The sequence below is a fragment of the Pristiophorus japonicus genome, chromosome 21 (genome assembly GCF_044704955.1).
Source record: "Pristiophorus japonicus isolate sPriJap1 chromosome 21, sPriJap1.hap1, whole genome shotgun sequence".
NCBI classification, from domain to species: Eukaryota; Metazoa; Chordata; class Chondrichthyes; family Pristiophoridae; genus Pristiophorus; species Pristiophorus japonicus.
In genome coordinates this window covers 81,071,744-81,088,293 of record NC_091997.1, presented here as the reverse complement: position 1 = coordinate 81,088,293, position 16,550 = coordinate 81,071,744, and the positions used below count along the sequence as shown (strand labels likewise).

The window sequence follows — 16,550 nt, the reverse complement described above, 5'->3', positions numbered from 1 at the left end:
AAAAATGCTAGATAATCTCAGTGATTATATAATGAAACATCTAACTCTCATGGCATGTGGGAATCTGTATTTATTCCCTATCATGGTCCCATTTGCATCCAGTTGGTTGTTTTGTTGCTGTCAAATAATATCTCGATAGTTGTTTGCAAGTTTTGAACTATTGATTAATTTTCTTAAGTTTCATGAACGCAGGAACCCAGAAAATGTTGGTGCCAGAGTCTAGCAGTTAGTTTAGTAACTGGTTAACACCACGCAATGTCAACAGAATGGGTCATGTTTTAACAAATGGTAAGCGTTGCTTTGTTGGCTAATTTTCAGAGGTTGGTGGCAACGGCTGATGAATTCCAAGACCTTGACTGAATAGTGAACAGTCGGCCTGCTGTCAGACTGAATAATGCAGTGGGCTGACTGTTAAAACAGCAGAACGAGTCCATGGCCAAATGTCTCACTGCGCAATTTCTTCATATAAATAAATGAGTTTCTGCGGGGCTCCTGAGCTCCCGGCCTTTCACCCCTCAGTCCTTCTGTCACGGTCAGGCCTGTTGAAAGAGGCCCTCTACTGGCAAGCTTTAGAACTGCGCCTGTGCCAATTTCGAGTGTGGCTATTTACTACGTGCCAGAGACATACCCACGTGGATTGGGTATGGGAGCATGGTGGTTATATTTGCAGTGGTGGTTACCGCTTGCCGAACATCTCCATTCAGTCCTTAAGCGTGACCTCTTCTGGTCACTTGTCACTTTAATTCTCCACTCCACTCTGACCTCGGCCTCCTACATCATCATCATCATAGGCAGTCCCTCGAGTCGAGGATGACTTGCTTCCACGCCAAAAAGTTCTCAGGTGTTTCAATGAAGGACCTAATATTCCAGGTCCCGAACTACATGTTGAAGGGTGGAAGGTGCCTGTGTGTGGATTTTTTTAACGTGTGGTGGCGGTTGCACACCCCAGCCACCACACGGGCTTGACAGAGCGAGGTCTTGGTCCAGTGGCAAGGGTTAACCAAGACGACTGAAGACCAGCTCTGCTGCACGGACCTAGTGCGCGCACATATCGCAGTGTGGACTGGCCCGTGCTGCCCCTGGGCCCTCGCCTCCTACACTGTTCCAATGGAGCTCAACGCAAGCTCGAGCAACAGCACCTCATCTTTGGTTTAGGCACTTTACAGCCTTCTGGACTCAACATCGAGTTCAACAATTTCAGACCATAACCTCTGCCCGTATTTCTTTCATTTTTTATACAACCTCCTCCCTTTTTTTCTCTTTCCCATTTGGTGATGATTCCACCATTCACACCCCATCTAGACTCATCTTTTGTTTCTTAACTTGTCCCCTTACCATCTCATTTTTGCTCATCATCCCTTTTGTCTCTCTAATCTCTCCTGCCTTCCACCCTATCACAGACCTTCCCTTTTGCTCTTTCCTCCCCTCCCCCCTTTCATTGCCCCTGCACTTCCTTAAGAATCCGTTACATCGCAAACTTTTCCAGTTCTGACAAAGAGTCACAGACCCGAAACGTTAACTGTTTCTCTCTACAGATGCTTTCTGGCCTGCTGAGATTTCCAGCATTTTCTCTTTATAGTTCAGATTCCAACATCTGCAGTATTTTGGTTTTGTGTTTGTGTGTGGTGGTTATATTACTGGACCAGTGATTCAGAGCCTTGCACTAATTAATCCAGAAAATGCAAGTCCAAATCCCACAATGGTAGTTTGAGAGCTTGAATTCTGGAAATAAAAAGCTGGTATCAGTATACCATGAAGCTGTCGGATTGTCGTAAAAATCCACTGGTTCACTAAGGTCCTTTAGGGAAGGAAACTTGCGTCCTTACCCGGTCTGGTCTATATGTGGTTTGCTCTTAACTGCCCCCTGAAGTGGCCTAACAAGTCACTCTATTGTACAATGGCAACTGGGGTATGGTAGCACAGTGGTTCTGTTACTGGACCAGTAATCCAGAGGCCTTGAGTAATGATCCAGGGACCGGAGTTCAAATCCCACCATGGCAGTTTGTGAATTTGAATTCAATTAATTAAATAAATCTGGAGTTAAAACGTAATGGTGTCCATGGAGCTACTGGATTGGTAGGTAAAACCCAACTGGTTTACTTAATGCCCTTTAAGGAAGGAAATCTGTCTGCCTAACTATGACTTCAGACCCACAGCAAAATTGCCCAGTGAGCTACTTAGTTGTACCAAACCACTATGACAAAGTTGGCACTGTGGGAGCACCTTCACCACATGGACTGCAGCGGTTCAAGAAGGTGGCTCACCACCACCTTCTCAAAGACAATTAGGGATGGGCAATAAATGCTGGCCTTGCCAATGATGCGATTAAATTGTTAGCGTTAGTGTTTTCTCAGAAGAATCACTCAACACTCAGAGTCGGTTCCAATGCTGATGCGGCTTTTATTACGCTCAGCGGGGAGGAAAAACTCAGGACCGTATCCAGGTTTCTCTCCACCGAACAAAGGGTTACATGCACCTTTATATGTTTCAAAACAGTTTACTACAGCTACACAGCCCATCACGGCTGGACACAAGCCAATCACAACGATTATAGATTACATATAGGTTCTTTTAACCCAATAGAATTCCCCTAGTATCCAGGGAACCATATGTTCGGTTATTGTCAGCTTGGGCTGATCGATGACTTTATAGGTTCTCTCCCTAGTTCTTTCATTTGGGAGAAATAATTGGTTTATAACCTTGTTTACAGGAGATGGTTTCCCTCTTATCTTTCTTCCTGGGGAATTAATTGGTTTATGACCTTGTTCACAGGAGATGGTTTCCTTCTTATCTCTGTCTTCCCGCATCCCAGGCATTCCTACAGTGGGCCTCACAGGGTTATTGCTTGGTCATTGAACGTTCAACAGTTCACAGCTTGACTACCTGATTTCCCATCATGCCTGGGCAGCCATTTTATGTGTGTGTCCACTTTAAACTTATATGCGTTTAGATATATCTAGCAGGTGCCTAATGCCTAGTATTCTGGTATATTCTAAAGGTGCCTACCCCCTACAACAACTCCCCCTTTCGGTAAAGGGACTAGTCCTAGTCCCCTTTTAACCGACCATTCGACCTTTATTAGATTTTGTGCACAGCCCGGTACTCCCTGCCTCAACGTGCTGGCCAGTCACGCGGTTTCAGGAGTCCCGGTTGCTTAAATCGAATTGACAAAGGCCAAATCCTCCTGCCCCCTTATAAAACAGGCTTGTTTAGTATCCGGGGAACGGTGATTTGTCCGTCTTCGTTGTGCGTGGTGTCTGCATGCCTGGCAGGCCATTACGCCCCATGTTATCGCTAAGATCAATTGTATCCCGACCAGTATATGTGAAATTATTCGAATCCATGGATGGATGTTCACATTTATTCCCCAGTCCCAGACCTTTCTCCACCAACTCTGACTTTGTAAGTCTACCTCGGTATCTTCTTCCAGTACTTTGATTTTAGTTTATAGTTGGTGGTAGAGCTTTACGGATTGACCCACTCTGAGCCTCAACTCTCGTAATACTTCGGTTAGATGTGGGATAAGGACCTGATCTGGTTCATCATAAGCCTGTAAATGATCATGGAGCTGATCGGTTAGCTCAATAACTTCGGACTTCCGGCGCCTAACCTGGGTGATAGGCGCTTGCCCGATCGCGACAGGTCGTAGTGGTGTAAAGCAAAAGTTTGGCTGTGGTATAGGGCACTGCAGGTCATTATACTGGAATGAACGCTCAGTAGTAGAGACGCAGTATCTTCCCTTCCCTCCGTAGCCTGCCCTCGCGAAGTGCATGTGTGCGGGCACTATTTCTAGTACACACCCGTTGGTTCGGTTAAACCCGCACTCGTCTCGCTCCCCTCTGCCCACCGGGTGAGGGCATACTGTGATTTCCCCCTTTTGCTTGCAATCTGCTTGGGAAATCCCGGTAAGTATGTTGTTTCGATGAACGGCAGAAGTGGTGGTCAGGTAGTAGCGTATGGAGACATTTTCCCGTATTATTCCGATATTCTCTCGTTGGTATAGGGGGAACGGCCCTGAGTCCGGCGTGGCTATAGGGATCATCAGGACTATCCCTATCCCGGTAGTCCTACCCATCTGGCAATCTGGAATTGCTGGGTATACTCTGGTCAGTCCCTTCAGAGTACAATTATCCAGTGTCCCCCTTTGGTTAGCCAACTGATCTAAATGTGAACTGTCTATCCAATCGGGTACTTCCCCGCGTTGGATCTGGTCGAGATTGTGGCGGATCTGTCCCACCATCCACAGACCATAAGCGTGACAGAGTTGCCCCTGTCTTTGCTTTCCCTGTATCTTCCTGTTCTCTATCAATGAGGTGATTGATGGTTCTGGCGTGAGCTTCCAGGACTGAGATGCCATCCAGCTGGATTTTGGCACCCTCCTTTCCTAGGTTGGCTTGGTCTTCCTGGTTTTGCTCCACCTTCTCCAATAACCCCTTCATCACCCCTCTAAGCTGTTCCACACTCTCATTTAATCCTTGTATGTCTATCGAGTTCACTACGGAGGTCCCTGTATTGAAAACGGTAGCAACATCATTAACTATTTCCCTCTTCATCCTGGGGGCTAACCCCTGTCCCCGGAACCTACTGGCACCCATTGCATCGGCAGCCTGCTTCATTACAACTTTACTTAATACATTGTACATCTTCCTTGACTGTTCTGTACAGTATTCCGGCATCTGGATGCCTGAAATATTGATCAGAACAGGCACAATTTCATGTTTAACATTATCATACAACAGTTCCCCCTCGTTGTACATTACAATCCCATTCTCTGGTCCCTTCGTAGTTATGGGGCAAGGCAGTTCCTCGGGCAATGTAGTGATTCTTATGGGGCGCGGTGTCGGAGGGGGTGAGAAACATACATACAATGATATTGCAGCCGCCCCCGCCTCCTCGTAATACCCACACAGCCCCATTCCCTTCTTGCGGATGACTGATTGCTGGGATTGTCCCGGAGGCGCGCAAATTATGCCGAAAGTACATTCATCAGGCCCTTTGACATCCCTCCGTTTAATGCATCTGCTCCTTATACCCGTGGAGCACTGTACACACACTCTTATTCTTATTAGGATTCTTATTAGGATTCACTTGTAACCATGCATTAAAATAAGTCCTGTCCTTGCTCCAGTCCTTGGCTGCTGGGATGCACATTCCGTCCGTTAAATTAAACAAGACTCCATAGTTCAGGTAGTTGTTTATTTCCAGCGTGCTCTGCTGTCCGTCGGTGTTGCCCAGGGTACGTGCATGTCGCAGGGCTATCCATATTACGAGTAGCGCCTTTCGTATTCCCATTCCGCTAAGTATTATCTGTAATTTTAAACAGACGGCCTGGTCGTCACCAGGGGTTAAGTTTTTTGCTCTACGAGTGTCCCTGTCACCCTGCAAAATCAGAAGCACAAGGTTATAATCGAACCATTTCGAGCTGAATCTGTAGGGCGTGCGCCCGTGTCTTTACCCACTTAAATATTACCCAAACTCCTATGACCAAGGCCAAAGCTATTCCTCCAAACATCGCTGTCTGCTTTACCGTTAGGTTGGGTTTGTGGACTACACCTACCCACCGTGGGGTACATTGGCTCTATTGCCAGAGGTGATGGTGCTATGGCTGCGCACTGCACTATCCGTCTAGTCCTGTTATCTCTTCCAGCCTGTTTATCTTAGCTTTTAACTCTTCAATTTGTTTTATTGAATATCTATTTCTTTATTGTATCAGGCAAGTATTATTACATAAGCTAGTTCTGTTTTTATTTTTGTTTCCTCTGTTAGGTGAGTCTTTTTTTTTCCTATTAAGAAATCCAAATTAATAATGTTCAGTATAAAACGGCTGTCAATGGAAAGGGTTAACACCTTTCCAGGTTTGTAAGAAGACCTGATGTCATTACGTGACTTCACGTAATCATCTGAAAAAAAAAGTCTTTGTGCCTTCAAAACTGGCTTCGAAATTAGGAATCCGTTAAAAACAGCATAAATCATTAGAGTAAACTCCAATGTTTTCTTAACTTCTAATTCAAGTACTTGCCAAATAATTTTTTTTTAATTGTTTTAAAACATACAATAGCAATTTTGTTTACTGAAATTCAATTCTGTTTTTTTTTTATTTCTCTCTTTCTCCTCGTTATCTTCAAAACCCTCCTGCTTGTTTAGACTGTTCGGGACATTTTTGATAAACACTGTCCATTTTGGAAATCTTTTCAAACTGCATTGAAACTTTTTCATAATTGAAAATTCGAATCCATGTAGAGTGTTTTTTACTTATTCCAATTTTTTTTTTCCTTATAATTAAACCAATATCTTTTTCACAGCAAACATCAACTAGTATTTAGTAAGTTATGTCTTTTTCCATTTAGTCCGTTACATCTTTTTTTTCTTTCTTCAAATTAGGTTTTGTATTTTACACGGAGGGTTCGAAACTCCATAAAGTTGTTAATTTAAAATCATTTGTTTACTTTCAAAGTGGCGTCTTTATCTTTTTCTTTTTTTTCATAACTGGAATGGAGTCCAGCTTTGAGAGTTTGAGGGCTGCCTTTCGTTATCTCAAAATGCTCCAGTTTCAAAGTCGTTACTAAAGCTTGCTGTTTTTTAACATTTTCCAAAAGTTCCTTTTACACCTTTGCAGATAGCTCGCCACTTGCCCAGGAGTTTGACCTGATCAGATTTAATTTAATCTTTTTCTTTTTTTTTAAATCCACCTCAGTATTTCCTGTGCCTTCTCTGAATATCTCAAAATCCCAATTCAAACTTTGTAATTTCAATCTTTATTTAAAACTTTTTTTTTAAAGCATTCTTTATCTCATTCCGAGACTAAATTTATGTCTTTCAACCCAATCAATCATTGCATGTTTTCTTTCGGCAAGTAAGTGAGCGTGTCAAATAAATATTTTGCTCAACAAACCTATCCTTTATTTGTTTATTTTCCTAGCTCCGTAACTTATCATCCGAATAAATCCACACCTGCGTTTCTAACTTAAATGTCTTAAAACTTCCCACATACAGGACAACATTACAAAGGGTTAAAAAAAGACTTTCACTCTGTTTCTAAAATAAACAGACACTTGCATTCCTCTTCCAACCAGGCTTTCGGAACATGAAAACATAAAAAAATTCATTCTGCAGTCAAAAATCACACAGACACTTCTCACTCAACAGTTTACTACAGCTACACAGCCCATCACGGCTGGACACAAGCCAATCACAATGATTATAGATTACATATAGGTTCTTTTAACCCAATAGAATTCCCCTAGTATCCAGGGAACCATATGTTCGGTTATTGTCAGCTTGGGCTGATCGATGACTTTATAGGTTCTCTCCCTAGTTCTTTCATTTGGGAGAAATAATTGGTTTATAACCTTGTTTACAGGAGATGGTTTCCCTCTTATCTTTCTTCCTGGGGAATTAATTGGTTTATGACCTTGTTCACAGGAGATGGTTTCCTTCTTATCTCTGTCTTCCCGCATCCCAGGCATTCCTACAGTGGGCCTCACAGGGTTATTGCTTGGTCATTGAACGTTCAACAGTTCACAGCTTGACTACCTGATTTCCCATCATGCCTGGGCAGCCATTTTATGTGTGTGTCCACTTTAAACTTATATGCGTTTAGATATATCTAGCAGGTGCCTAATGCCTAGTATTCTGGTATATTCTAAAGGTGCCTACCTCCTACAACAAAATAAAGAAAAAAAACTAGGGATGGGCAGTAAAGGCTAGCCTTTGGCAATGCCCACATCGATGAATCTAAAAAGTTGAACATTTGGGGCAATTGCAGGTATTGGGGAGAGGAGAATATAACCTATGCCAAACTTGGCGGTGATATAAATTTTCTTCATCCCTCCCCCAACTCACGGGCTGTGCCTATGCTACGGGTCTTCAGAGGAGCTTTATTCCAGTGGCATCTTTCTGTAAGGGCAGTTAATCAATACGTAGACGGATCCAACTGTCAGATACAGGTGCACACACAGATCGAAGAATATAAATTTGAAGTGCCCGCAGTTAGCCATCTTCATGCTTCTGAGATATTGGTCCAACAAAATAAAATTAATTGAATCAGAGGCTAGCAGCCCAGTGACTTGGAATAATGGTGTAGGGGCATCCTGCATCACCGAGCTTGCGCAATGCTCCATGCAGCGAGTTCCCAATCTCGCCCCGGCTGTCAGAAGAGGTCAGGGTCTGATGCTTTCTAAAGGAGGGAGAAAAATAAAATCATGCACCTACTGAGAATAAATCAACAACAACTTATAGTTATATAGCGCCTTTAACATGGTGTTATGCGATAAAAAAATTGACATCGAGCCGCATCAGTAGAAATTAGTGCAGGTGACCAAAAGCTTGGTCAAAGAGGGAAGTTTTAAGGAGCGTCTTGATGGAGGAGAGTCGGGGAGGTTTAGGCAGGGAATTCCAGAGCTTAGGGCCCAGGCAACAGAAGGCACGGTCACCAATGGCTGAACGATTACAATCAGGGATGCTTAGGAGGGCAGAATTAGAGGAGCGCAGATAACTCGCGGAGTGCAGGGGGGAGGGTTTGTTGGGCTGGATGAGGGGTGAGGCCATGGAGGGATTTGTAAATAAGGATGAGAATTTTGAAATCGAGGCATTGCTTAACCAGAAGCCAATGTAGGTCAGCGAGCACAGGGGGTGATGGGTGAGCAGGACTTAGTGCGAGTTAGGGCATAGGCAGCCGAGTAGATATTCCTTTACTTCAGCTGAGGAATGATTCATGATATGTGGTTGAAGAGAAACCTAATGTCAGAAAAGTCACTAAAATTAAAAGTGATCCATAGGTTTGGAGTTGAGATTAACTGGTTAGGATGCTGTTGTGAGCAGTCAGAAGCTCAATGTCACTCCTGGCAGGCACTTAGTGGTACTGCAGCTACTTGTCGAATTAATCTATTAGGAAAGAGTTATATTATACAGCGCTGTATTAACCTCCCAGAAACCCCTCAAAGTGCTTCACAGGCAAAGTTACTGCTTTGACACCGAATGACTGTTGGTGCAGGCTAACGCAACAGGCAATTGGTATACAGCAAAATCTCACAAACAGCAATTGGATAAATGATTGGTTAATCTGTTTTGCCAAAATTGAATGAGGGATTAAAATACACTCTTGTGGTATAAAGACTTCAAAATCTAAAGGGAGGCTGCTGTTTGATAATGTGTCTTATGGGATTCCGTAGCAAGTATCTTGTTGTGTGCAATACTGTTACTGGTTACTGAAGATGAGATGCTAAACCGAGGCCCCGTCTGCTCTCTCAAGTAGACAAAAAAGATCCCATGGCACTATTTCGAAGAAGAGCAAGAGAGTTATCCCCGGTATCCTGGCCAATATTTATCACTCAATTAACATAACAAAACAGATTGTCTGGTCATTATCACATTGCTGTTTGTGGGAGCTTGCTGTGCGCAAATTGGCTGCCGCGTTTCCTACATTCCAAAAGTACTTCATTGGCTGTAAAGCGCTTTGAGACATCCGGTGGTTGTAAAAGGCACTATACAAATCCAAATCTTTCAATTCTTTCTTTACAGTTACTGTTTGCAACAGTGTTACTGTTTGCAGTGCTTTTAATGTTTGCAATACTGTTGCTGGTTGCTGTACTGATCCAGTTCTCAATAGTTGGAACTTTGCACTGCTCTGAGAGTGCCTGCTGGACTGGTTCTGGTCACAGATAGAGTTAATGGCTTTCTGAGCTTGTTAAAAGGGAATGTAGATTTGTGGCAAGGGTAAGGACTGAAGGAATTGCTACTGATCAGTAATTGTAGCAATGGCACTTCAGTGTTGATTTAAGACATCTTTCAGTATCTGTTTAAACACTTGCTCAAGATCTATATCTGAACACGATTTGAGCATTATCATTACCACATTATCACTGTCATTATGCGAGCAACACTGTCATTACTTTTCATACACAATGTCAGAATACTTTACCGCTAACGGCAACCAGGTTAGCAAAGGAATCCTATAAAGCATTTAATTAAACATTGCATATCGCCTGTGTCTTTATCTCTTTCTGTCTGTGTGTGTTTCTATTTCAGTTAGGGAAATCCGATACTCCCATCCTCGTCGCCAATCTTTGATATCTTGAGACACAGCTAAGCACACACAGCTCACAACATGGCTACCGAATAAGCACTGTGCTGAGCACATGGCTTTACTGTTATTACATCAGTAGTCCACTAGAGGGCTCCATACAATATTACATTAGTAGTCTACTAGAGGGCTCTACAACAGTGTCAATTGTGGGACTTTGTACCAATCTGTTTGCTTCTGTGCATTTTTCTCATGCTGACCATAATACTATTGACAGGACCCTTGAAAGAGGAATGTTAACATACTGCAATCTACTGCCAAAAAACGAACAAGAGAGCCACACCTTCTCTTCCTGTCATGGAGTAGTCCGAATGTAAGCAGAACCATTTGTAGCACTCCAACTGAGATCAGCTTATAGCATAGATCAGAAACACCAAATCTGGGCCCTTACTTCCTTAAGGTGGCTCCGAAGTCATTAAGAGGCTGTTGGATGACGTGATGGGATTGTAGGTTTCAATGGCAGGGTGGGCTAGATGGGCTGAATGGCCTCCCTTATCTATACCCATTCTGTGGTAAAATATGAGAGGGCTGTGGAGGCTCAGTCTTGGAGTATATTCAAGACAGCGATCATTAGATTTTTGGATATTAAGGGATATGGGGATAGTGCAGGAAAGTGAAATTGAGGTAGATCAGTCATGATCTTATTGAATGGCGGAGCAGGCTTGAGGGGCCGAATGGCCGACTCCTGCTCCTATTATGTTCTTATGATGCTAAGGTTCAGTTGCCTTTTATTGTGGTTTCTAACTGTATACACCTGTGAGTATGCTCACAGGTTTGTGGGGCTGTTGAGTTGGGAGTGGCTTAGCCAGTCACGTGATGTTCACAAGACTCAATAAAACCCCAGCCAGTTGGGATCAGGGGGTCCATGATGAGGCAAATGGTTGTGAGCCTAGTGAATGAACTGGTAATGTGTAGTGTGATTGTTAAATCTTTGCTAATAGACCAACTAGTTCTTAATAGCAATGTGTTGCTATGAATTCTTAAGCAAATACATTACACTGACCTTATCTAAGACCTTTGATCATGTGACACATTTCTAGAAAATACTTGGAGCTAAATACAAAATAAATATACTACAGAAGGTGCTTCTAGATTGATTGAGGGAGTCATAAGCAATACAGCATGTATTATTGTAGACTGCACACAATTAAACTAATATCTGCACATGTATCTCACAGAAGCCATTCTCAATTTGCACAGGACATCATTTGTGCAGGATTAGTGTGCTATTTATATAGAAACATAGAAACATAGAAAATAGGTGCAGGAGTAGGCCATTCGGCCCTTCTAGCCTGCACCACCATTCAATGAGTTCATGGCTGAACATGCAACTTCAGTACCCCATTCCTGCTTTCTCACCATACCCCTTGATTCCCCTAGTAGTAAGGACTTCATCTAACTCCTTTTTGAATATATTTAGTGAATTGGCCTCAACAACTTTCTGTGGTAGAGAATTCCACAGGTTCACCACTCTCTGGGTGAAGAAATTCCTCCTCATCTCGGTCCTAAATGGCTTCCCCCTTATCCTTAGACTGTGTCCCCTGGTTCTGGACTTCCCCAACATTGGGAACATTCTTCCTGCATCTAACCTGTCTAACCCCGTCAGAATTTTAAACGTTTCTATGAGGTCCCCTCTCATTCTTCTGAACTCCAGTGAATACAAGCCCAGTTGATCCAGTCTTTCTTGATAGGTCAGTCCCGCCATCCCGGGAATCAGTCTGGTGAACCTTCGCTGCACTCCCTCAATAGCAAGAATGTCCTTCCTCAGGTTAGGAGACCAAAACTGTACACAATACTCCAGGTGTGGCCTCACCAAGGCCCTGTACAATTGTAGCAACACCTCCCTGCCCCTGTACTCAAATCCCCTCGCTATGAAGGCCAACATGCCATTTGCTTTCTTAACCGCCTGCTGTATCTGCATGCCAACCTTCAATGACTGATGTACCATGACACCCAGGTCTCTTTGCACCTCCCCTTTTCCTAATCTGTCACCATTCAGATAATAGTCTGTCTCTCTGTTTTTACCACCAAAGTGGATAACCTCACATTTATCCACATCTGCCATGCATTTGCCCACTCACCTAACCTATCCAAGTCGCTCTGCAGCCTCACAGCATCCTCCTCGCAGCTCACACTGCCACCCAACTTAGTGTCATCCGCAAATTTGGAGATACTACATTTAATCCCCTCGTCTAAATCATTAATGTACAGTGTAAACAGCTGAGGCCCCAGCACAGAACCTTGCGGTACCCCACTAGTCACTGCCTGCCATTCTGAAAAGTCCCCATTTACTCCTACTCTTTGCTCCTGTCTGACAACCAGTTCTCAATCCATGTCAGCACACTACCCCCAATCCCATGTGCTTTAACTTTGCACATTAATCTCTTGTGTGGGACCTTGTCGAAAGCCTTCTGAAAGTCCAAATATACCACATCAACTGGTTCTCCCTTGTCCACTCTACTGGAAACATCCTCAAAAAATTCCAGAAGATTTGTCAAGCATGATTTCCCTTTCACAAATCCATGCTGACTTGGACCTATCATATTACCTCTTTCCAAATGCACTGCTATGACATCCTTAATAATTGATTCCATCATTTTACCCACTACCGATGTCAGGCTGACCGGTCTATAATTCCCTGTTTTCTCTCTCCCTCCTTTTTTAAAAAGTGGGGTTACATTGGCTACCCTCCACTCGATAGGAACTGATCCAGAGTCAATGGAATGTTGGAAAATGACTGTCAATGCATCCACTATTTCCAAGGCCTACCTCCTTAAGTACTCTGGGATGCAGTCCATCAGGCCCTGGGGATTTATCGGCCTTCAATCCCATCAATTTCCTCAACATAATTTCCCGACTAATAAGGATTTCCCTCAGTTCCTCCTCCTTACTAGACCCTTCGAACCCTTTTATATCCGGAAGGTTGTTTGTGTCCTCCTCAGTGAATACCGAACCAAAGTACTTATTCAATTGGTCCGCCATTTCTTTGTTCCCCGTTATGACTTCCCCTGATTCTGACTGCAGGGGACCTACGTTTGTCTTTACTAACCTTTTTCTCTTTACATATCTATAGAAACTTTTGCAATCCGTCTTAATGTTGCCTGCAAACTTCATCTCGTACTCCATTTTCCCTGCCCTAATCAAACCCTTTGTCCTCCTCTGCTGAGTTCTAAATTTCTCCCAGTCCCCGGGTTCGCTGCTATTTCTGGCCAATTTGTATGCCACTTCCTTGGCTTTAATGCTATCCCTGATTTCCCTTGATAGCCACGGTTGAGCCACCTTCCCTTTTTTATTTTTACGCCAGACAGGAATGTACAATTGTTGTAGTTCATCCATGCGGTCTCTAAATGTCTGCCATTGCCCATCCACAGTCAACCCCTTCAGTATCATTCGCCAATCTATCCTAGCCAATTCACTCCTCATACCTTCAATGTTACCCTTCTTTAAGTTCTGGACCATGGTCTCTGAATTAACTGTTTCATTCTCCATCCTAATGCAGAATTCCACCATATTATGGTCACTCTTCCCCAAGGGGCCTCGCACAACGAGATTACTAATGAATTCTCTCTCATTACACAACACCCAGTCTAAGATGGCCTCCCCCCTAGTTGGTTCCTCGACATATTGCTCTAAAAAACCATCCCTTATGCACTCCAGGAAATCCTCCTCCACCGTATTGCTTCCAGTTTGGTTAACCCTATCTATGTGCATATTAAAGTCACCCATTATAACTGCTGCACCTTTATAGCACGCACCCCTAATTTCATGTTTGATGCCCTCCCCAACATCACTACTCCTGTTTGGAGGTCTGTACATAACTCCCACTAACGTTTTTTGCATTTTGGTATTCTACAGCTCTACCCATATAGATTCCACATCATCCAAGCTAATATCCTTCTGAACTATTGCCTTAATTTGCTCCTTAACCAGCAATGCTACCCCACCTCTTTTTCCTTTTATTCTATCTTTCCTGAATGTTGAATACCCCTGGATGTAGAGTTCCCAGCTCTGATCATCCTGGAGCCACGTCTCCGTAATCCCAATCACATCATATTTGTTAACATCTATTTGCACAGTTAATTCATCCACCTTATTGCGGATACTCCTTGCATTAAGACACAAAGCCTTCAGGCTTGTTTTTTTAACACCCTTTGTCCTTTTAGAATTTTGCTGTACAGTGGCCCTTTTTGTTCTTTGCCTTGGGTTTCTCTGTCCTCCACTTTTCCTCATCTCCTTTCTGTCTTTTGCTTTTGCCTCCTTTTCGTCTCCCTCTGTCTCCCTTCATTGGTTCCCATCCCCCTAACATATTAGTTTAAATCCTCCCCAACAGCACTAGCAAACACTCCCCCTAGGACATTGGTTCCGGTCCTGCCCAGGTGCAGACCGTCCGGTTTGTACTGGTCCCACCTCCCCCAGAACCGGTTCCAATGCCCCAGGAATTTGAATCCCTCCCTGCTGCACCACTGCTCAAGCCACATATTCATCTGCGCTATCCTGCGATTCCTATTCTGACTATCACGTGGCACTGGTAGCAATCCCGAGATTACTACTTTTGAGGTCCTACTTTTTAATTTAGCTCCTAGCTCCTTAAATTCATTTCGTAGGACCTCATCCCTTTTTTTACCTATGTCGTTGGTACCAATGTGCACCACGACAACTGGCTGTTCTCCCTCCCTTTTTAGAATGTCCTGCACCCGCTCCGAGACATCCTTGACCCTTGCACCAGGGAGGCAACATACCATCCTGGAGTCTCGGTTGCGGCCGCAGAAACGCCTATCTATTCCCCTCACCATTGAATCCCCAATCACTATTGCTCTCCCACACTTTTTCCTGCTCTCCTGTGCAGCAGAGCCAGCCATGGTGCCATGAACTTGGCTGCTGCTGCCCTCCCCTGATGAGTCATCCCCCTCGGAAGCAAAGGTCAATCGCAGCAAGAGCGAGGCCATGCTCTTTGGCAACTGGATCGACCGAGCCTCCATTCCCTTCACCGTCAAGCCAGATTTTCTGAAGGTGTTGGGAATATGGTTTGGAGCGGACGGGGCGTGCGCCAAAAATTGGGATGAGCGTATTGCCAAGGTCAAACAAAAACTGGGATGGTGGAAGCTGCGCTTCCTCTCCATGGCAGGAAAGAACCTGGTCATCAGGAGTGAGGTGCTCTCGGGGTTGCTGCACGTGGCACAGGTCTGGCCCATCTCTCGCTCCTGTGCCGCGGCAGTCACCCGGGCCGTCTTCCACTTTGTCTGGAGGTCCAAAATGGACCGTGTCCGCAGAGATACGATGTACAAATCTCTGGACAGTGGAGGAAAGGATGTTCCGAACGTGGCCCGCATCCTGATGGCCACCTTTGTGTGCGGCTGCACCAAGCTGTGCACAGACCCCCAGTACGCAAACACCAAGTGTCACTACGTGCTGAGGTTCTACCTGTCCCCGGTGTTGCGAAGGATGGGTCTGACCACGCTGTCGCGAAACGCCCCCACCATTTGGACCATGCCTGTCCACCTATCCTTCGTGGAAAAGTTTTTCACAAAAAACCCCTTTGACTACAAGGCCATAAAACAGTGGTCAGCACGTAACGTCCTGGACGCCCTACGAAAGAAGGGGAGGGTGGACCCTGTCAAGTGGTTCCCTGAGCGGACTGTCGAATTTGTTTGGCAGAACGTCTCATCGCCAGAAGCTTTCACACAAGCACCAAGGCCTTTTGGCTAAGATCATGCGTAACTGACCTGACAGGGGAGTAACCACCATAACCCCAAGGTGGTTCTCCCTGGATCAGGAAGGTATATGCTTGCTTTTTTGGAAATAGGAGGTGTGTGGGGGGCCTGACCCATCCACCTCCATGGCACGAACCTGGTATTGCAGTACTTCCAGGAACGGTGCAGTGGCTCTAGGCCTTTTGGTTAAGAGCATTGGCGCAGAGTGATCCTTGGCGTGTGCAAGGTGACCTCTGGCGTTTGTGATTTGACAAAGAATTGGAACGATTGGCTACGAATTTCACAAAAAAAAAAGAAAAAATAAAACAAGCACCAAGATGTAGCTTGGTTGGCGGTGAGGAGGGCCTTACCTATCAGAGCGTTCATGCACAGCCGACGTATCATCAACATGGCACGGTGCCCCCGAGTCGGCTGCGGGGCGGACGAGACTGTCACCCATCTCCTTCAGGATTGCGCCTTCGCAAGGCAGATTTGGAAAGAGATGCAGTGGTTGCTGTCGAGGTTCATCCCAAGCAGCTCCGTAACACAGGACTCTGTGCTCTGCGGTCTTGTTCCCAGGAGGGAGGGTCATCAACTCGGTCAAAGACGCTCTTTGGTCTTGCCGAAACCTGCTGGTTCTCCAGAGCAAGGAGATGTCCACGTCTGCATGTTGCAGACTGGCGCAATCCAAGATCCAGGATTACGTGCTGAGGGACGCACTTAAAATTGGTGCAGTCGCCGCAAAGGCACGGTGGGGAAGGGCCACAGTTTAAAGCCCT

General features: G+C 44.8%; 1 pseudogene; it reads left to right on the top strand.

Moving 5' to 3' along the window:
• The first annotated feature begins 15,763 nt into the window (after positions 1 to 15,763).
• Positions 15,764 to 15,965, top strand: LOC139234259 (U2 spliceosomal RNA; annotated as a pseudogene).
• The last annotated feature ends 585 nt before the right edge of the window (positions 15,966 to 16,550 follow it).